General features: G+C 39.2%; 1 pseudogene; it reads left to right on the top strand.

The window, feature by feature from the left end:
* The first annotated feature begins 1,409 nt into the window (after nt 1-1,409).
* On the top strand, nt 1,410-6,846 carry LOC114459625 (protein canopy 4-like; annotated as a pseudogene).
* The last annotated feature ends 16,480 nt before the right edge of the window (nt 6,847-23,326 follow it).

Raw genomic sequence — 23,326 nt, 5'->3', positions numbered from 1 at the left:
CCCTGCTGTTACGACCCGAAAGGAATGAACGTATTTATAAAGGATACGGGAAAACCAGGATATACAATTTTGACGTTTTTATTTATGCAGTGCCAGGATTGCTGGGTTTCCACTGTTTCCTGAGGAAAAAGAAGCTATCAACAAAGCCCTAAATCCCATGTCCCAAAACTAACAAAAAAACAAAGAAAGACAAGGTAACGATTGACAAAGTAAGAACTGAAAGTTGGACCTGACGAGTCAGCTAAACAGAACAAAAAGGTGCAGTTCCAGGTTAACCCTGTACAGGGCCCGCGGAGCTGAGGCCACACCCAAACTAACGTGCGTGCGTGCGCGTGTGTGTGGTAACTTCTTTAAAATGTTTAATTACATAAAATAGGGGTTTGTTTTTTACATTTAATTGTTGCTTCATCTTCATCATTTCACCGCACATAAAGACAGGACAGATACAAATAAATTAGATTAATAAAAGTAAACACACAAAAAAAATCATACAGTACATCAAGCAAAAATAATGAATAAATAAATAACACACATCTAAATAGAAGAGTCTACGCTGTAAGCCCGAACGTTCAACTTCATCCATACAGCACTTTAATTTAACTATTATCAAAAAGTACAAGTAGACAGTCATCCAACCTTTTAAGTTCTGGAAAATTTTGACTTTGAAGTTAATCAATTTTTAAAAAAAATAAAAATTGAGGTAATCGATTGCTCAAATTTTTTGAGTTCTAGTAACTTATTTGGGTTTACAGTGATATAGAGCCCATTACATTTTTGGCTAAATTGGCTCCCATATTTTCCTAACTTCGACCATAGTCTGACTGTAATCTTTTCCATGGTGCATAAATTGTAGGGTTAGGTTCATTACGTTTTTCCTTTAAAAGTCAAGGAAGTTAAGTTTCTCTGTGTTGTTTTAGATGAAAAATTAAATTGGAAAGCTCATATTGATTATGTACAAAGAAAGGTCAGCAAAAGTATTGTCATTTTATATAAAGTTAGAGATGTGTTTGATTGCAGCTTGTTGAGGAGGATTTATTCCTTGATGATTCTGTCATATTTCAGTTATTGTACTGAAGTCTGGTGTAACACACATATCATTACCACATTAGAATCATCAGTAAGAAAGGTCACAGAGAACACACCAATCATATATTTATGGATAATAAACTACTTAAATTTAAGGATCATGTCGAATTAGAAATTCTGATTATTATGTGGAAAGCTAAACAAAAAAAAAAAATTCTAGACAATGTTGCACATGACGTTTGCCATAGAAGAAAATATAACTTCTGGAATATGTTTGTATGGACATCATTAAAACAGAAATCTGTCTGTTTATGGAGTTAAACTGTGGAATTTAAACGTTGTATAAGTTTTTACAAATTTAAGAAAATGTACAAAGACAAAATTATGAAAGGTTATGAAAAAAAATTGGAAACACATGAATATAACTGTAGAACTGTAAGAGAAATGATGGTGTTTTTGTTATGATTTGTGACCTGGTGATGAGTTAAGGTGGAATGTTGTGGAATCTAATTGATTTCATTTTTAAGTTGTTATTAGGAACAGATAATACAAGATTTATTTTTCCTCTGTTTCTTTTTGTTCATGTATGGAAAACTGAATTTCTCCATGGGGATGAAAAAACATTACAAAAAAAAACTGTTTTAATCTTTAAATTGAATGTAAGAATGTGTGTCTTTGTGTGTTAACCCTGAGGTGGACTGGCGACCTATGAGTGGTGTACCTTTAAAGACTTTTTAAAACTTATTAAAATAATGCAATGGGCTCTGGCGCCCTCGTGTGGCCTGGAATAGCAAAAGCATAGATAGTTGAAAGATTTTTAATTCATATGTGGGAATTTTCATTTTTTTTAAATTACTTTACAAATTAAAGTAGAATATAGAAAACTAAAAACACTTATTAAATTAATGAGTTAGACTAACAAAACACTAAAACATTAAAATAAACACCTAAATAATATTAAAATTATGTGAAAACAAAAATGGCCTCAATTCCTGATGAAAAACGGAGTAAATTAAAAACAAATAAAATGACAGCAATAATATTCTATTATTATCATATATTTATAAAATATTAATATAATTACTGAAAATATAACATCAAACCTGGAGTTAATGACAGGTGTTACAGGCACGGCCTGTCTCTTTAAGAGAGGTGTTGCATTGTGGGAGGTGGCGGCATAACCGGGTTGTTTACGTGTGGGTAATGTAGTGTTTCCGGTCAGTCCGGGTGTAGATGTTCTCCGTGTGTGCTCTCTCTGTAAAGTTATCATGCAGCGTGTTCATGACCATAAAGAGAGGATTTAAGTACATCATACCCTCAGATACCTGCCTGGGTTAGGGTTAAAAATACATAACCCAAAAACAATGCCAAATAAAAACTTTTGGAGAACAAGACAATGAAAGTAATGTAAAACACAAAAAAATAAATAAATAAAAAAACAACAAAATGAGGGGAAAAAACAATGAATACAACGTCAAAAGCTAAAAGAACAACAAAAGTAAAACGGGGAATAGTAAACAACTCAAAAACAAGTATAAGCGTAGATATGTACCGGTATGTGTGTTTTATATGTGTAAGTTTAAGTTAAATCCTGTTGAACATCCTCTCTCGCTCCCTGTTCTGATCGATGCTCGACTAGCCATGCCTGTAACGTTTCACTGCGCATGCTCCGATCATGCCGATGTGGCCGTTGTCTTCCAGACCTTCCTGACGTCACCCAGAGTTTAGGATGAAATAATGAGTGTAAATAATGAAGCTTTTTATGGTTTTACAGCTGTTTGGTCTTTATAGTGGAGTCAGTGTGGAGGAAGGAGATAGACTTATCAACAAATGTGAAGGTAGGATTATTTTAATCAGGCTCTACTACTGTGTATCAACACAGAGTAATGAGTCATTACGTGTTTATAACATGTGTAATAATCATATCCAAACAGAATGATAAAAATCTATTTATACTGATAAAGCAACAGGGAATGCACTCACCTCTGAAGGTGTGCTATGGTATCTGCCACTAAGATGTTGATAGTAAATATAATACTTCTTTTTTTCTTCTTCTTGTTATTAATTGTAAAATGAATGAGTCTGTGATAACCACATTTATTTATTTAAATAATATCCAGTGTTATCCAGGAAGTTCTATTATTATTCGCATCTTAAAAATTTAAATCCTTATTTTAATCAGAAATAAAAATGCATTAAAAAGTGACCACAAAACGGTGGAAAAGGTGGTAAAATGGGATTTTAAAAAAACACAGAAAATTGTTAAAAGTTGCAAATTAGAGAAAAGTAAAAGAAAAAAAGAAAAGAAGGGGAAAAAGAGGGGGGGAGGGGTTGCAAATTAAAGTGACCAAAAACGGACGGAAAAAGTGGTTAAAAAAAAAAAATAATACATGACTCAATTGTCAATATTGGAACAATGAGTTTAAACTGGCAAATAATAGGCATGACAAATGGTGAATGTGGTTAAAATGGCAAAATAAGTATGAAATATGGTGAAAAGAGGTTAAAAGTGACAATAATGGGTCAACATATGCAACATTAGGTGGAAAAAGTGGTGGAAAGGGTTTATAAGTGCTGAAAATGTCTTCAACGTGGAAAAAATGTGCAGAAAAGGTAATAAAATTTGTTGGAGAAGTGACAGAAATGTAGCAAAAAATGCACTAAAAGGAGCAAAAAATATGGCAAGAAATAGTGATGAGAATAGGTTAAAATATGGCAAGTTTGGTGCAGTTGCAGAATGCCCTTATTGTGGCAATTAAAAATAGAAATAAAGTGTAACCTTTAAAAAAGAAACATTTTGGCTTTTCTTCAAATCTCATAAAAGTAAAGTTTGCAATCACAAATGTTATTTTAGAACAGTAATGATAAAGCTATTTATTAATAAAGTTCAAAGAAAAAAGAGCAGCTGTTAATGGATCTTCTTCATCCTCTAGTGTGTAAGTTCTTGACGGTGGAGATGCAGGAGGCGCTGGAGAGGACAGGTCGGTCCAAGGAGGTGCTGGAGTTGGGGGAGGTGCTGGACACGGGCAAGAGTAGACGCAATATTAAATAGTACACGTTGTAAGAACAACACACTCATCAACCATAATTATCCTTAAATAGCTTTAGAATGCTTAGGATTTTAAAGCATTGCATCGTGGGTAGTTGATGATCTGTGTGTTGATGTTTAGGGAGACCCGTTTGACTGAGGCCGTGGACAACATCTGTGAACGCATCCTGCAGTACAGCGTTCACGCATAGAGGCCTGGAAGTCTACGCTACGCCAAGGTCAGTCCACCGCCTCATTGTTACCTTTAAACAATCCTCCACTGGTTTTACAAGTTTGGCCTAAAACCTTTGAAATGTAATTATTAGAAGATCTATGCCTAACCAAACATTATTTGTTTAATTATTGTTTTTTTTATTTGGCTTTCATAAATAATTATGCATATTTACAGATATTGTACATGATATGAGTGATAACACGTGTTATAAAGGCTATTTTACACAATAGGTGTGGCTACAGATTTATACTTGTTCGTTGGTGTACCATGGGCACTAAAAGTCTGGGAACCACTGATCTACACAACTAAAAAGTACAAACATGTAGAGGCAGCTCAGTGGGAGCACTAAACAGAAACTAAAAAAGGAGAAGGAGATCAGAAACACAGAACATATAAAGAAGCATAAACTGAATATAGGTCATTTTTTCACTCCAGTGTATTTTGCCAGATCAGCATTTCTTTGAGAGAAATTGTCAGGTTTCCAGATGTTTATGTTTTGCCAGATTAAACTGATGCTGATGTGTTTTATTTTCATAGCATCATATGTGAGTGAGGGGCTTTGATAGATGACATAGTGGTACATTTGTATTTCTATGAGCATTTGCACATCTGTACGTCATAATGCACATGATGACAGTTAGACATTGGTGCAGTGAGTAAATGTATGTATATTACTGGAATTTATTTATTCTTTTGCCATATTATAGTAATCCTGGGGTCGTGATGATGGGGCCCTTGAATATTGTTGCCCAGGGTACAGCGGTGTTAATCTGGCCCTGCCGTGAGGGAAAGGATGTTTATTTATGTGGAAATGTTCTTCTCACTCTCATCCTTGTCTGTTTCAAACACCGTCTAACCTGGTAAAAAACTACACAAATCATCACTGACTCCTAAATCAGAGACACCAGTGCCTGTTTAACTTTAATGTGTCTATAAAGCTCTGTTTGTTTGTAACGCTGCTGTGCTCTGTGAAAACATGACTCAGCTTTAATCAGCTTCACCTGCTCAGTGTTTAAACATCTCATCAGAGCTACAGAACATCTGGATAAAGTTGTTCTGTTGTTGTGGACGAGACCATCAATACCAGTGATTGTAGAGTCTGAAACATCACAGATTATTGATAACTTCTGATACTGTAAAATATTCTAGCCTCTAGTGGTGAAAAAACACTTCTTACACGTGATGTTTGCACATTTATTTTTGTTTAATCATTACGTTCTGTAATGATGTCATCAGGATCATTTAAATGAGGTTAATTTAAATTAAGTTGATCAAAACTTAATCAATAAACCTGATCAGATTCAGTAAATCATTGATCCCTGAGGGTAAATATAGTGACATTAATGCTGTTCTCATACATCTTTATATAACATGAATAATTAAAAAGGAACAGTCAGAATAATCCATGTCACTACAACTTATATCTACCTTTTATTGTATTTTACTCATTATTTTAAACATAGATATTTGTTTAATTATAGTTTTCTTTTTTATTGGTATTTATTTTGTTTCCTCACAGTACAACTTATATCTTCCTTTTAATTGTATCTTTCTTTTCTTTTTTTCATCCATTTTTGTTTAATTATGGGTTTTTTATTTTCTTATGGTCCATGTGGGCTCCCCATGTTGGTGACCCCTGATTTAGAGAAACTAAAAGCAGCATGAGTTGGCATTTTTTGAAAAAGCTGCTAAAGGATCTAAAAAGCAGGCTGAATGCTTCACTCCAATAGGATGTTTACAGGCAGTGGGGCCGTGTGACATCATCAATCACCTGATTTCAAGATGGTGGAACACAGGTTCTTAAATGGTAAAATAGTCCCATTTTTAAAAGTTAGTAAAATAAATATGGTGCATAATAATAAGTTTTGTTTGGTATAGATCTTCTAATAGTACATTTCAATCATTTTAGACCAAACTTGTAAAAAAAAAAAAAGTGGACGATCCCTTTAAAGCTGATCACGTGACCCAAGCAGGAAGTCAGTGTTTTGTTGGTGTGACTACAGGGAACCAGTCAGACCATGACCACACTAAAAAACCTGGTGGGTAATAAGTGAAAGTGGACCTGGGAATGCCGTACGAGCTGTGGGACCAACCGTCTGCAGAGGTCACCGACATGAAGAAACAGGTGGACCTGATCATTTAAAACTTTTAGACGACATTTATTTGTTTTTGTTAAAAGTTAAATCAACACAAGAGTCATTCATAATAGGTAATAGTTTAGTGTTTTAAATAACATGTGTTTACTAATGCAGTTGTGGGTGTGTGTTCAGTGTGAGACCATGCTGGAGCAGTACGAGGACGTAGTGGAGGACTGGTACTTCCATCACCAGGACCAGAGGCTGGAGAACTTCCTGTGTGAGAAGCACATCCTGAAGATGTCAGAGCAAGGTGACAAATATAAAGAAAGAGCAGACAATGCAGAGTGGAATCAAAAAAGTACCGTATTTGAGAGTTAAACTTACCAAGTCTCCTGAGTGCAGCAGTTCCTGATTAGAACCACAGGAGATGCTAAATGTACCAACTTAAAAAAAACCAGCCAGAATATTTTCTGAACAATTTGAGCCCATTTTTACTTATATTTTTACCATTTTTTTCTGCAACTACACCAAACTTGCCATATTTTAACCTATTTTCATCACTTTTAATGCATTTTTGCTCCCATTTCTGACACTTCTCCATCAAATTTCAATGCCTTTTCTGTACATTTTTTCCACTTTCAAGACATTTTCAGCACTTATAAACCCTTTCCACCATTTTTACCACCTAATGTTGCATATTTTGACCCATTATTGTCACTTTTAACCTCTTTTCACCATATTTCATGCTTATTTTTTTTTCTTCAATTTAACCACATTCATGATTTGTCATGCCCATCATTTGCCAGTTTAAACCATTTGTTCCAATATTAACACTTTGAAACATTTTTACCACTTTTTCTGTCTGTTTTGGCTGCTCTAATTTGTAAGTTTTAACCAGTTTAGCTCCTCCCAGTTGACTCTCTCTGAGGCGAGCTTCCTTCCTGTTCCCTCGCCGCTGTGTTCCCACAGGTGTTGGTTTGTTTTTATTATCCACACTGAGTGCACAGGTCATGTGACGGGTGGCCCCTGGAGCTGCTCCAGGGTCTCTGGGAGCTGGAGTCCACTCTCCAAAGCACTGGGTTTCTTTCCAGTGACGGCGCAGCCACAGCTGAGTTTTTCCACCAGGCGACAAACCACCACGTCTGTGAAGAAGTAACAGAAGTCCTGAAAGTCCATCCTGAGAGAGAACTGGAGCAGTTAGCATATTTTGACTTTTAAAAAGAGGACATTTGGACTGACCTCAACATACACAAAGTACTCAATGTTTTCGTGAATCTACTTTGTAACGGCAAAATATAATATAGTAAATAAATAAGTTGTTATTGTCCATAAGGTTTAAAACTAAATGTATCTCTTTATAACAAATACTTGAAGACTGAAGTCACTCCCCTTTATCATGTCTTATTACAATCTGTCCTTGAAAAATCTCATGTCTACCTTCTTAAAATCTGTCATTCATTGAAACAATGAGAAACATCTAGAAATGAAAAAAAGAAAAAAACTCAAGGTTTACAGAATATTAAATAATCATTATATACACTTCAATAAATGACAGTGAAAGTTTACATCACATCGTCTAATGCTGACTGGGCTTTATTCTGTCTGTTGTCTGTGGAGACGAGGAAATGATGAGGTCTAGATCAGAAGAACTTTCTACATTCTCCCAGTGGCTCCTTCAGTTTCAAATCCCTCTCTGAACCTCCATGGAGGTTTGATCATCCAGAATGATATTTATTAAATAAATCCACCAGTATTCACAGGCTGCCAAGTTTCACACAATGATAAGAGTGAGATTTTAGTGACATGATGCGTTCTGGTGAAAAAAACTTGGCTTTGTCCTGTTTTAACGTTGATTTCTACCTTCAGAATGATGTCATCACCTCCATGACAGTGGCTCTCCCTGCACTGTGGCCTCCTAATGCTAGTTTTAATCAACCACAAATTACAAATGAAAACTAACAAGAATTTTGACAAATATTATTTGTCAATATTTCATTTCAACCAATTGTCCATCATTTATCTGGGGACATGTCTCATGTTGTAGGTGTTTATCACAGATGTTGATGATGACAGAGGCTCCCACTTAAAACACTGTGGCCCAAGGCAGTGCTACCTTTACCTCAGCTCTCCTTGTCTGCAACAGAAAGGACGTCATTAAAAAGATCATCATGTATAAACATTAAAACATCTTGTGATTTTCATCCTTTAAGTGATCACATGATCATATGCAGGTGTTATTATATTATAAAATGCTTTAGAAGCACCACTTCAGTCCACATAAAGCTACAATCTGGAATAACAGCTGTATTTTATACAAGAGGAAAACTTTATTCTTTAAAGATTGGATTGAAAAGGGACAATAATACATTTAATGGATGACAATGGTAATATTTACAATCATTGTGATTTTAAAGATAAATGTTCTCAGAAACAACATTCATTAGTAGTCAGGGCTATTCCTATTGCCTTGATTCATTTCATTAAAGGAATATTACAGTATTCATCAGTATCCACAAAGATCAATAAACTGTTCATTGGTAGTTATTGTTTTTAGACACTGTTATTTATTAAACAATGTTTTCATCTTCAAGTAAAGAGACAAATATTATCTTCAAACTATTAGAAAACAGATTCTATCAAAATTAGGACAAATATTTATAATTTCCTTTATTTCCTAAAATGAAATAGATTAATTTTAAAACAATGAATGATGTTTATCCATGTAAATATATTTTTAATGATTAGGTTTAATATGGATGATTACAGCTCCATGTTTAGTCAAACTAATAATGAAAGTCAACAACACGTCTTTTTTTCCTGTTCTATGGTGAAGAGGTTTTAGGAAAGAGTTGATGATTGGCTGCTCACACACACTGTGATACCTGGCTTTGATTAGCATTTGGTTACATTTGCTTTTATTTTGAAGGACAAGGATGTGGAATTTATATGTAGCAATTTGATGATATTTGGAAAACATTTGATACATAAATGTAATTTTTTTAAATTATCCCAAATGTTAAAGCTTTTAAAAGTGATCTTAAAAATGTGTTGAAGTCATTGAAAACATTACAAAACAGAAGAGAAAGTTGTAATGTACCCCTGTTATTATTATTATTATTATTATTATTATTATTATTATTATTGCTGCTTGGATAAGTGGATTGGTGTGATGTTTGTATATGAATGTAGACTGTACAGACTGATCAAAAGACAATACACAACATTGACAATCATGATAGAAACAGAAAAAACTAAACTTAAAACTAAAATAATTAATTTAACAAAATGTTTAGAACAGACACATTTTACATAGTTTATAAACATTTTCAACTCATTTAGAAAATGTAAAAACAGCTTCATTTTAAAATATCTACATTTGTGTTTTACTAAAAAAAAAAACTTCATAAATCCATAACATATTTGTGTATTTATATGTACAAAAAAACTCAATTGTCTTACTATAAATATAAATATCACAAAACCAACAGTTACTCAATGTTAAACATTTAATGTACGAAATCACTACATGTGTAGATATTATTTAAAGAGTTTCTTGAGTCTTCAGCGAACACAAATATATCATTAGAATATTTTTACTGAAATCAGAGGGAATAACTTTTAAAATATAATTTATTTTCAAAGGAAGAAGAAAAGGATTATGTTTCAATGCTTGTTTAAATAATTTACTTTCCTTAAAAAATAAGTAATAAAACATATTCTTTTAAAAAATAAGGTAAAAGCAACTGTAGATTTAATGTGATCTACAGTGATTTTACTGTCAATGCTTGTACAATATTAATCTACAATATCTATTGTTTCTGAGAACAAACCAAACATAATTTAATCATAAATAAATCAACAAATTTCCTCTGAAATCTATTAAATCATCCACAGACCAAATCCTTCAGTCTGTAACTACTTTATTCACTCTTAAATCACCATTAAACACATTTATTCTATAAAAAGTTTATTGTGACGTCAGCGCAACAGTTGAGTGGTTGCCAGGTTGAGTATTTTCCCGCTGATTGTGAGATTATAAAATAACTAACTTAGTGATCAAACAGTGAATAACGTTGGTTAAATGTGATATTTATGTTTTATTTGGATGATAAACGGATGGTTTTTGGGGCGTTTCTGTGCATATTCAACATATTTCATGCGGGGAATCGTCGGTTGTATCTGGCAACCAGCTAGAGTCAGGAACAAAGCAGTGAAATGGCGGACGGACAGAGCTGGATGATGACTACCGTTAAACTAGAAGAAGAAGAGGAAAAGGAACAAATATTATGGAGGGAAGTGAAGCTGAGTATGAGTAAGACGGACAGTGATGATGATGATGATGAAGGCTGCAGGAGGAAAGCTGTGCTGGAGGAGCTTCGTCATCCCGACCATGTGTGGGACGGAATGTTTGCTCCAAAGATGGAGAAAAGCGGAGAAGAAGAAACGGAGGAGTTTTCAGATGTGTGCTCTGTGAAGGAAGAGGTTAGAACACTCCGTGTGTTTCCATTCATTCACTCACTCACTCACCACATTCATCCGCTGTTACACACACACTGGAGACTAGTTTAACTGGTGACCCACTTCATTCACACTCACATTTCTCTATCAATATGTGACGATGTAAAGGTGGAACAACCTGTGTGTACTCAGTGGAACACAGAGAACAAACTACAGAAAAACACACTTTATGTTAATGAGCTAAGGAGTGGGCAGGGACCGTCTACAAAGTCACACCCCCAAAGGAAGCGTCAACAATAACACCAATAACCCTGTGGACAGTCTTTATTAGGGCTCTCTATTTACTACAGCAAATATAGTTAATACAGTTACTTTATCTGATTTATGTTTTCATAAATATCCAGTATTAATGTCATTAATTAGTAATAACTTAACAAAAATGTTTATTCATTTGTATTTTATTTAAAGTTTGTAAATAACCAATACTGTAATTAATAGTCATTTCATCTATTATCCTGTAAACCAGGTTCTCAACTGGTCTCACCCTGTGACCCACATTTTGCCACAGTCATTAAATCATGACCCACTTTTTTTTAGAACTCAACCAACAAAATTTAGTCTTTCAAAAATATCTGTCGACAACACACACACATAATATTTTTAAAAATATAAATCTATATATTTTCCTGTGCAACATGCATTTCACAGCATGCCTATCAAAAGAAAAGTTTATTTCAAAATAAAAGACAAGTCCATCATGAGGCATTAACTTAAGTATTTATTTATTTTGACCAGCTGTTCATGACCCACTTTTGTGTCCTGACCCAGGGTTTGCCCCAGAAAACGTGCTAAGTCTGGGGGTAGTGAAGCCCACTGGTGTTTAAAAAAAAAATTGAAATAATGACTTATGTGATATTATAAGCCATTTATTAACGATATTTAAACATAGAGTCTTACAAAAAGGCACAATCTTGAAATGCGGTTTTAAAGAACACAAAAAAAATACAATTAAAATAAATAATATCAATTGTTTTCACTGAAGTTAAATCCTAGTGAATCTTAAAACAAGACATTGCTGATCACATTTCAAAGTAAAATAAATGAACATAAATAAAAAAGTACAAACATGGCCAAGGAGTAAAACCAGGAAACTCAGTGATTGACAGCCTACATCATGAAAAACATGAAAGCTATTAGTTATTTTATCATATATATTTCATTTTAGTCAGTGTACTGTATTTACATTATTTATTGGTTACTTTTGCTTTCTGCATCTCAATGCTAGTGCCATGGTGTAGAGTCTAGGGCTGCAACTAATGACTATTTTAATAGTCGACGAGTCATTGATTATTGAAACAATTAATCAACTAATCGGATGATAAATCGTACAATTATTTACTCTATGTTGCTATAATCTTTTACATTTGGCTTGGGTCAAAGTACGATAAATAAAAACAATACATAAATGAATAAAACAATTCTCAACTTAAAGTGTAAACAGGTTCCTTACAAACTTAAATTAAACTGAATAAATCATCACCAGAATGTGATTCATTAATAATATTTATTCATTATAAAAAGCTACAATATCTGCTGACTCATAGAGCTGATATTTTATGGAACATGTTTGATTATATGGGTCACTCTATTAGTGTTATTGTATATCATTTATTTATTTCTTCATTTATAATAAAATTATTTTAGAAAAAAAATAAAAAGCACATGAAAAGCAAAACTAACTACAATAGTGTTTTTATTGCTGCTGAATCTAGTTTTTTTTTTTATATCTGATGATGATTTACATAAAGTTATGGTTGATAAATATCACTGATTTACTATAAATAAACTAGATCAGACTTGATGATTTAATCATATATATATTGAGAGTATACTAATGGGATATTCTGGTGTAATAATCACAATATTTACATTACTGTCTAACAGTGTTGGGAACGTTACTTTAAAAAAGTAATTCGTTATAATTACTCACTACTTGTTCCAAAAAGTAACTGCGTTAGTAACTGAATTATTCTATAATAAAAGTAACTCATTACCAATGAAAGTAACTATTTGCGTTACTGTTGCTATATATCAAATAATTCAGATTTTTTAGATGTGTGTCGTTGTGAGGTGCTTCATTAAATTTGACTTGCTTACAATGCGTGCGCGGTCACATGAGTAAAAACACTGGCTCTGATTGGCTACTAGGGCTGTCAAAATTGCTCAAAAATGACGTTTGAATATTCCCTCTTAACTCCACCCCCAATATTCGAATTATTCGAATATCTTTTTTTTTTTTTTTTTTAATTGCCAAAAAATATATATCTGGTTGCGCATGTTGTCAATAACGTGCATTAAGTCAATAACAGGACAAATTAATACAAAGATACATATTAAGTACTTGTTTTTTTTTATTCAAGTTAAAACATTTGACAACCTTGAACGTATTATTGCCCGCACCGTCACGCTCTCTACGCATAACCAAATGTAGCAGGCTTCAGAAACATTTTTACAGTATAGAACTGAACGCTCTGAGCGAGCTGCCGTAAACATGGAACTTTTCTACACACTTTATTAATGAATATATATTCACTGAAGTACAGGAGCCTACACTTTAGTAATATTTCCATTTAATGTGAAAAAAAATATGACAACAAATAACTTATACCCTGAGGTTCATATAAAATGAAGTGCTATTAAAACTGAAAAAGGCTACTTACATTCTTGGTGCTTGTATAAAAAAAGGAAACAAAACTGACTGTGCTATCACTGGCGTAGGATCAGGCCTCCAGGCCTACAGGTTATTTACCAAAAACACAAGACGGTCCACATTTGAAGGGGCCTGTGCTGATCTCTTTATTTACTATATTCCCAGCGGTGGAAAATACGCGTTCAGAGCGCACTGATGATCCGGGGATGGAAAGATATTTCTTTGCCATCTGAGCGACGTGAGGGTATCTCCCAGAGCCCAGAGTTTTCAACCACATGAGAGGATTTTGTTGCGGAGGAATTGGAGATTCTTGTTCATACATCGACATCTCTTTTTGAAGCAGCAGGCTGATGTCCTCCTGGTCTGGGCTGTCCGTGCAATACGTGTCTCTGAAGAGACACCCCATAGCAGATAACGCAGTTTTCTCAGCGGGTTGCGTTTGCTGATCACAGGGTTGTTCACTAGCGGCCTCACTGCCTGTGCCTTTGGCCACATTCACTTGTTTCATCTCCTCCAGAATAGCCACCTGCACCTGCCGTCTCTGCTCCTCTTTCAAATGAACGAGGCGTTGAAAGCGTGGATCCAGGTAACTTAAGCAGCATAAATGCACCCTTTTCCTGACAATAACGCTTCTCCAGATCTGTGGCGATTTAGACGTGTTTGGGTTAAAATCACTTTCACTGCTGCGGTCGAGTTGGGCTCTGCACTTTCTGTCGTCTTCCATATGCACTGTCGGGACCTGATGTCACTCCTGCCACCTGTCTCTGACCCCTCAAGCAATGCTAGCACAGCAGACAGCTGTGCCTGCTACCCATTGAACTATATAAAAACCTACCGTGGGCGTGTTTTTCCCATAATATATATATAATGTTTTTAGTAATATTCGAATATTAATTTTCACGTTCGAATTTCAATATTTTTTTACTATTCGAATATATATTCGAATTTAGAATATTCGTTGACAGCCCTATTGGCTACCATGGAACATGACGCCGCCTTAGCCAATCATAATCGCTCACCTTGTTTTTGACCCGCCTCCTCTTGCTGGTACATGTGTAAAAACACTGGCTCTGATTGGCTACCATGAAACATGACGCCGCCTTAGCCAATCATAATCACTCACCTTGTTTTCAACCCACCTCCTCACAACAGCTGAGTAAGAAGCCAGGGATGCTTTCAGATCACAGTTTATTCAATCAATGCATGTAACGCACCGCATTGAACGTTCAGTAATCATAACGGTGTTGTAACGGTGTAAAAAGTAATTAGTTAGATTACCCCGTTACTGAAAAACAAACGCCGTTATTCCAAACACTGCTGTCTAATCGGACCAGCTTTGTCTGTAAACACGTGAAATATAATTAAAAACATTGCATTTGAAGTTGGGACAGATGAATAGTGATGATAGTTTTATGCCAAAATTTATTTCACACTAAGTGTGACATGTTTGCTTTTATCTTTCCATAAAAGTGTTAAATCTGACCATTAATAAATCTGTGGCTCTCTGTGGTTTAATGATAGTAAGATGTGTAGTTTTTACTATAGTCTCTTCCTTTTATGAAGTGGTTAGCGTTAGCGCTTAGCCCAGTCTTATGTGTCGGTCACATTGTTGTTACTGGGAGCTCCCGGTAAGAGCGCTGAGCTCCCGGTTAAGAGCACTTTCCCTTCTCATTTTTGACTAAAACTGGTTGCTCAGGCCCCCCAGCAGCACTAGCCATCAGCTAACTCAGTGTTATGATGAGGGCACTATAAAATCCATTTTATTTTTTCACAAATTCTGTTTTTTTTTTTTTTCACAAGTTCCATGTTTTCCACTTTAATTTTTAAAAATTCCGTTTTTTTTTTTTATAATACAAAATAAATACTAATAAATAAAAAACCATAATTAAAAATGTATGTCATAAATGAAGTAAGATACATTTAAAAGGTAGATTTAAGTTGTAATGACTGATTATTCTGACTGCTCCTTTTTAATTATTTATGTCATATTATTATTATTTTTTTTTTTATCTTGTCTGCACATTCTGTTGAAGGTTAACACTACAAGAAGTGCAATTTTTTAACAGCAATGCATATTTTGTTATTGCAATTAAATACATTTATTTATTTCATTGCATAATTGTGACCATCACCAGCTCTCCCTAGGGAAGGGTAAGAAATACTTTATTAAAGGGAGGATGTAAAAAAAGAGAGGGCAGTGTTACACCAAGGTGAGGGGTTGGAGAGGGGTGGGGAAGTTAACAGGGAAGAGGGATACAAGATAGGAAATGGAATGGGTGGGGAGTAGTCGATTGGTTTCAAGTGATGCGATGTGAAATTGTGGTTGTGTATATTGTGCTTATTGTTGAGTTATCAAGCCAGTTTGGTGACCAGTGTGCGGCTTAGGAATAATGGTGGTGGCTGTGAACAGAGGAAGAAGTGAGTGGAAATTCCATAAAACAGGTATTTGGGAACAACGTGTCTGTGGTTGAGCCCAGTATGAGTGTTATCCCACAGCCCAAGGCCAGTGCGTCCATGACAAATGTATTTCCAAGAACCGCCACTGCAAAACCCACGAGCCGCCCCCGGGCCCGAAGAAGCAGCCAGGCCAGCAGCAAGAGCGGGCAATCCGGGGGCCCCCGGCGACCACCCCACGGCCAAGCAGCCCCCCGAACGCCCCCAAGATCCCAAGCCGAGAAGCAACCATCCCCCCCCCCATACACACCCGAGAAAGCCCCAAGGAGCCAAGGACCCAGCGCACCACGCCACCGATCCAACCCCCAACCCCCAGACCCCCCACACCCCCAGGGCCCCCTCCAAGGGCCAAGCCAGACCGCCTTGCCGGGATGTGGCCCCCTATGCATCCCGACACCCTGCCTCACGGGGCACTACCCAAGCAGGGGCCGTACCAGTAGGTATGCAAGGGCGCGGCACGCGGCACCCGCCCCAAAAGACCCCCGCCAGGACCGGCCCGGCCAGCCAGCCAATCACCCCAGGCCCCAGGAGCACCCCCCGGGACCAGGACCCCCCAAGGGCAAGCCCCCGGGCCAAGCCCCCCAGGACGCACCCCCCACCCCCGCCCAGGACCCGGCCACAGCCCAGCAGGACCGCACAGCCCCGGACAGCCCAAGGCCAGCAGCCCAGGGCCCGCCGCCCCCCGGGCAGCGCCAGCCACGGAGCAGCGCCCCCCACCGGCCCGCGAGCAACCGGCGATCCCCACCGCGGGGACGGAGGCACCCCAATGGCACACATCAAGTGCGGAACCGCAGCCCCGAGCCAAAGATGCCCCGGACCCACCCACCATTCCGCAGATGGCAGGACAGATCCACCAGGCGGCCGACAGCAACCTCCACCACCGGAACAGCTAGCGCCTCCCCCCAGTAAACAGCATCGCTCCGAGGCACCAAGCAACCCCGCCCCAACCCCGGTGAGGACACCAGCACACCCCCAGCACACCCACCCCCCAAACCGGCGAGGCAGGCCGCCCCGGGCCCACACACCGCGGGGCCCGCCCCCAAGGCCACCAGCCGACGAAACAAGCACCAAGCCACACCCAAGCCGAGGAAGCGCCCCCTCGCCCCACCAGGCCGACACCGCCCGGAAAGACCCCGCAAGGAGAGACCCCAGCAAACCCCCCCCGAGACCCACCGCCACGCCCGACCACACCATCCTGATGTATTTTTACTCTATGCAGTGGCCCAGCCACCAACAGAGGGGCCAGGCCCCCACCGGAGAGGCCCAAATATGTGAACCAACCCACCACCCTGTTATGGTGCCTCTCCATTCCCCAATGGAATGGAGAGGCACCCCGCCAGCCACGGACCGGCAAGCCCGAGTACCGAAGCACCCCCAGCCCGGTACCGCCATCCCACACCAACGGCGCCAGTAGAGCCCCCCCACCCCCCCCCCCCACGGAGGGGATCCCCGACGACCCACGCACCGGCATGAGCCCCCCCCCCGACGCCAGCGCACCCCGGACGACAGCGGGCCCCAGGCCACCAGCCCCGCCCCACCCAAGGCTGCGCAGCGCCGCCACGAGCCGCGGCCGGTCCCCGGGCAGATGACAGGAGAGCACGCCCCCGGACACCCAGACCACGGATCCACCCCCGAGACACCCCCGCCCCGGAATGGCGCCCACGGCGCCCGGTGCGCCCAGCCAGCAGACCAGCCAATCCCGACGCGGATCCACCAGGCCAAGAGCCACGCGCCGCGCCCCCGCACACCCACCCAACACGACCCCCGGGGAGGCCCCATAGCACCCCCCACCCCACACCCCTAGCCGTACTGGCCACACCGGAAGGGGGCCCCGCCCGGCCCGTCACGCAAGCGACATCCCTGGCGAAGGCGCGCCCCAGGGAGCCAAGCCGAGGACCCGCAAGGGCCGACGGAGCAACCCACGGCCACACCCAGCGACCCAGGAGGCAATCGCCGACCCCGGGCAGCAGCCACCCCCACCCCGGATCCCCCCGGACCGGAGCCACGGACCCCACCACCCCATGTTGAGGTGTGATTAAAATTGGAGGAATTAGTAGGGTAACTAGAGGTGGGAGTGCCGCCCCCACGCCACTACATAGTGACACAGGTGGCGGCCCCCTCCACCCCCAGTCCCACCATCCAGCCCCCCAAGGGTTGGGTATGGGTGTGTGGTGCATATTGTGAATGGGCCAGACCAGCTGGGAGTGAGGTGAAGTGTACATGTAGGAGGCCTGTCCGGTGCGAGCCGGGCCCGTCCGCATGGCGGGCCACGCGAGATGGTAGATGGTGCAGACGGGCAAGCGGCACTGCGGGCCCCGGAGCAGCAAAGCCGGAGACCCCCCCCCACGGCACCCCCCAGACTGCGACGGCCCCGCGGAGCACGGCGGCACCCCCCACCCCCGGGCAGCAGCCACCCCCACCCCGGATCCTCCCGGACCGGAGCCACGGACCCCACCACCCCAGGCCCCCCAACGAGACCACCCCCCAGCCAACCCATCCGGCACGGCACTGCCCGCCCCCCAGGCGGGAGCAACAGCCCCCCCACCAGCCCCCAGGCAAACGGGAGCCCCCCAAACCCAACCCAACAGGATGGTGGGCGCAAGAGCAAAGGAGGAGGGGGGGGGGGGCGAGACAGGGGGACAGGGAGCAAGGGGAAGGAGCGGCAGAGGAGAACGCAGGGCCCCAGCCCCAGAGGCCAACCAGATGCGCATGCAAGGGGCAACAGCGCCAAATCGAACAGCCCTGGGACCCTGTGAACACCCAGAAGGAATGCACACCCGCGCCGAGGCAGCCAGGCACCCCGGCAACCCTCTCCAGCCAACCTGGCCAAGACTACCCCAGAGGCCCAAGGCGGCCCAGGCCTACAGTTGGACTAGTGCGTTAGTAAAAAGTGGTGCTGGCAGTTGCTTGCAGGCTAGATCATCAGGCTTTAAAAATTTAGATTTAATGCAATTAAAAAAGGAGTCCAACGCTCCTCAAAGCACATTATTTTTTTTTGTTTTCTGAGAGCAGACATCTTTTCCATGGAGATAAATTCTGTGAGGAGGTTTTGCCATTGGTTTATGTTTAAGGATTTTTTGTCTTTCCAATTTAGGAATATTGTTTTTTTTGCTATGGCTAGTGCCGCAAGGATTGATTGTGATCGGTTTGCTGGAAGTTGAAGCATTGTCAGGTCTCCTATCAGACAAAGATTTGGAGATGAAGGAATTCTGCAGTCCGAAATGGAGGACAGTTTTTCAGTAATTAGAATCCAAAAGTGTTGCACTGGGGAGCAAAGCCATAAGGCATGTAAATAGGAATCCGCTGTATTCTGGGTGCACTGAGAGCAGATGTCTGTTGAGGAGAAGCCCATTTTATGCATTTTCTGTTGGGTAATGTGGGATCTGTGGAGGACCTTGTATTGAATTAGCTGAAGGTTTGTGTTTTTCGTCATCTTAAAAGTATTACGACAAATTTCTGTCCAGAAATCAATGCTCGGGGTGATTGAGAGTTCGGCCTCCCACTTAGCGATTGGTAAGTAATTACAGTTGGTGATCGAGAGAGCTCTGTATATTTTTGAGAGTTTTTTTGATTTTGTTGAGATTTTTTTCATATATATAGCCAGTTCTGGAGGTTGTAAAGTAGTTAAGTCTAGTGGAGTAGTTTTCTTTATTGTTTCTGTTACTTGTAAGTACTGTAGAAAGTTACATTTATTTATACCGAATGCTTGGGTTAGATTATTATATGTCCTAAGCTTGTCATTTTCAAAGAGGTCTTGGAGATGAGTGATTCCACTCTCTTCCCATGTCTTCAGATAAAGTGGTGTTTTTTTATTTTTAAAGTCGGGGTTGTACCAGATTGGAGACAGTATACTAGTTTTTAATTGGACATTTGTGATGTCCAGGGCTTTCCACCATACAGTCAGTGTGGAGGCAATTAGTGGGTTTTTAAAGCAGTTGTGATGTTTGAGGGTCGCAGTGATAAAAGGGAGATCAGAGAGTTTAATGTGTTTGCAGTCTAACTGTTCTATTTCTAGCCAGGTGTTGTAGTATTCTTTTGGTTTTAGCCATTCTGTTAAATATAGTATTTGGTTTGCTAAGTAATAATGCATGAAATTAGGGGCTTCTAAACCACCCTCGTCTTTGTTTTTTTGAAGGGTTGAAAGGCTTATTTTAGGTTTTTTATTTCTAGCATAGAATTTTGTAGTTGTAGAATCTAATCTTTGAAACCATTGTTTTGGTGGTTTCAGTGGGATCATTGAGAACAGGTAGTTTATTTTAGGTAAGATTTTCATTTTAACTGAGGCTATCCTGCCAAGTAGTGAGATGGGGAGATTGTTCCATCTCCGCAGATCTTCTGTGACTTTGTCCAACATCGGATCATGATTTAGTTTAATTAATTCATTAAAGTTTGGTGATATATTTAAGCCTAGATATCTAATTGTATTTGTGGTGGAGGGGTGTTGTGGATTTTGGTGTGCAGGATTCCATGAGTTTTTTGTCAAAGGGAGGATTGATGATTTTGTCCAGTTAATGGAATAGTCTGATAATTTAGAGAAGCTGTTTATTAGATTAAATACTTCCTCTAAAGAGGATTGTGGTTCTTCCAAATAGAGTAAGATGTCATCCGCGTAAAGATTAATTTTGTGTTCTGAGATGGATGAGTGGATTCCTTTAATAACAGAGTTCTGACGTACAGCTGCTGCGAGAGGTTCAACGAATATTGCAAAAAGCAAAGGTGAGAGTGGGCAACCTTGTCTGGTTCCCCTCTGCAGTGTGAAGGTTTGGGATGTTATTTTGTTTGTGGTTACTGAGGCCTTGGGTTTAGAGTATAGGGTGGAGATCCATTGTATGAATGATTCTCCGAAGCCAAATTTGCCAAGGACAGCAAGGAGGAACGACCAGTTGACTCTATCAAATGCTTTTTCTGCATCGAGTGACAAGATTATTTTTTTCTTTTTAGAGTTCTGTGCCATGTTGATCACATTAAACAGTCTTCTCACATTGTCTGTGGAGTGTCTATTTTTAATAAATCCTGTCTGGTCTTGGTGTATAATTGACTGTACGACTTTCTCTAACCTGGATGTGAGTGCTTTGGAAATAATTTTTAAGTCTGTGTTAATAAGTGAGATGGGACGATAGCTTGAGGGTAATATGGGGTTTTTGTCTGGTTTAAGTAGTAATTTAATGTTTGCTGTATTCATGTGACCTCCTACATGACCTTTATTTTTTATCTCTGTTACTACTCTGAAAAATAGTGGAGCCAGCATTGACCAGAAATGTTTTAGGAATTCAGCAGGGAACCCATCTGGACCTGGTGCTTTGCCTGTTGACATGCTATCCAAAGCATTTTGTAATTCTTGTAAGGTTAATGGTGAGTCTAAGGTGGTTTTCTGATCTATAGTGAGCTGTGGTAGGTTTAGTTTATTAAGAAAAGTATTAATATCTTCAGGGTCAGGGTTTAAATTTGATGAGTATAAGTTTTGATAATAATCATGAAAAATGTTATTAATGTCCTTAGGTAAGTTTAAAGTTTGACCTGCGTTATCAGAAATTGCTGCTATAAAGGAATTTTCTTTATTGTGTTTGAGCTGATTTGCTAAATATTTGCCTGATTTATTATTGTAGTCAAAGTTTTTGTATCTTAATTGTTGCAAAATGAAGTCGGTTTTTTTAGATAAGATGATATTCAGATTAAGTTTTGTATTTTGGAGTTTTTTCCCATAAAAGTTCAGAAGGGTTAGCTGCGTATTCTTCCGTAAGTTTTTTGATCTTTTCTTCAAGTGTTTTTTCTGCTATCTGTTCCTGTTTTTTCTTAAAAGAAGAGTATGATATAATCTTCCCTCTAATGACAGCCTTGCCAGTTTCCCAGAGTAAGGACGGTGACACTTCCGGGGAGTCGTTTGTCAATAGAAAGTCCTCCCATTCTTTTCTTATAATTTTTTCAAATTTACTGTCATTAAGTAATGAGGTGTTAAAGCGCCATAGAGAGGATACTTTCTGATTAGAGTCACACTGCAGGGTGAGGGATATTGGGGCATGATCGCTAATAATTATAGGATGTATTTTAGAGGAAATCTTATGTATGATGGAATTATTTGAAAGAAAAAAGTCAATTCGGGAGAAGGATTTATGCACAGGGGAGAAGAAGATATATTCTTTTTTAGTTGGGTTATTCAGTCTCCATACATCTCCTATTCCAAGATCTTCCATGTAATCCATTAGTACTTTAGCAGATCGAGATGGTTTTGTATTTGAGCACTTACTAGATCTGTCCAATGATGTGTTGAGCACCAGATTGAAGTCACCTCCGATGATTAAAGATGAGTCTGCAGAAAGGTCTGAAAGCTCTGAGAAAATTCTATGGAAAAAATCAGGGTCATCATTATTGGGGGCATATAGATTAAGAATTGTGAAACATTTATTATAGATTACTACTTTGATAATAATATATATACCCTCTGGGTCTATGACGGAGTTGATTATGTTAACAGGTAACCTTTTGTTGAGAAGAACCAAGACTCCTCTTTGTCTGGAATTGAAACATGAGTTATATATCTTGTTAAAATTTGAATCTGTCAGGGATTTTTCTTCTGATTTAAGTAAGTGAGTTTCTTGAAAGAAGACAATGTCTGCATTTAATCTTGATACATAGTCAAATATCTTAATCTTTTTAGCCTGCGAGCGAATGCCACGCACATTCCAAGAAGTTACTGTGAACTGATACATAGTATGAGGTGAATGTTAGTCCATACAGGTGTGAGCATAAGTGAGAATCTGTGAGCATTTGTGCACAACTGTGTTGTAAAAAGCTTGGATGCAAGAAAAAAAAGAAGAGGAGACATATTTATCATGCGATAGCACCACGGGGTAAAGGACTGGATCGAATAGGTTAGTGAAAAGCACAAACATACGACGACAACAACCAATATCAAAAGAGTAAAAGGAGCAAGGGGTAATTATAGGAGGTGGGGGGTGTTGTGGGTGTTGAGTGAGTGTGAAAGAAAAAAAAGAGTGAGGGGTTCGAGACGAGTGAGTTGACATGAGGGTAGAGAGTGTCCTGTGAGAGAGTACATGCCAAAAGTGTTACCAAAATCTAAGCCAATATGTAGCCTACATACAACATACATACATACACACACGGTCTATATATACCTATCCATGTTTTTATTTTAGTGTTATTATTATCTTTATGTATTTATTTATTTTAATTATTATTATTGTTATATATATATATATATATATTTATTTTTGTATATATATATATATGCATACATATACACATATACATACACATACATACATAAACATATACATACATACCACACATGTATACATATACATACATACACATACACA

The sequence above is a fragment of the Gouania willdenowi genome, unplaced genomic scaffold (assembly GCF_900634775.1).
Source record: "Gouania willdenowi unplaced genomic scaffold, fGouWil2.1 scaffold_332_arrow_ctg1, whole genome shotgun sequence".
In the NCBI taxonomy this organism is placed as follows: domain Eukaryota; kingdom Metazoa; phylum Chordata; class Actinopteri; order Blenniiformes; family Gobiesocidae; genus Gouania; species Gouania willdenowi.
The sequence above is the reverse complement of the archived record's forward strand: the minus strand, read 5'-3'. Positions and strand labels throughout refer to the sequence as shown.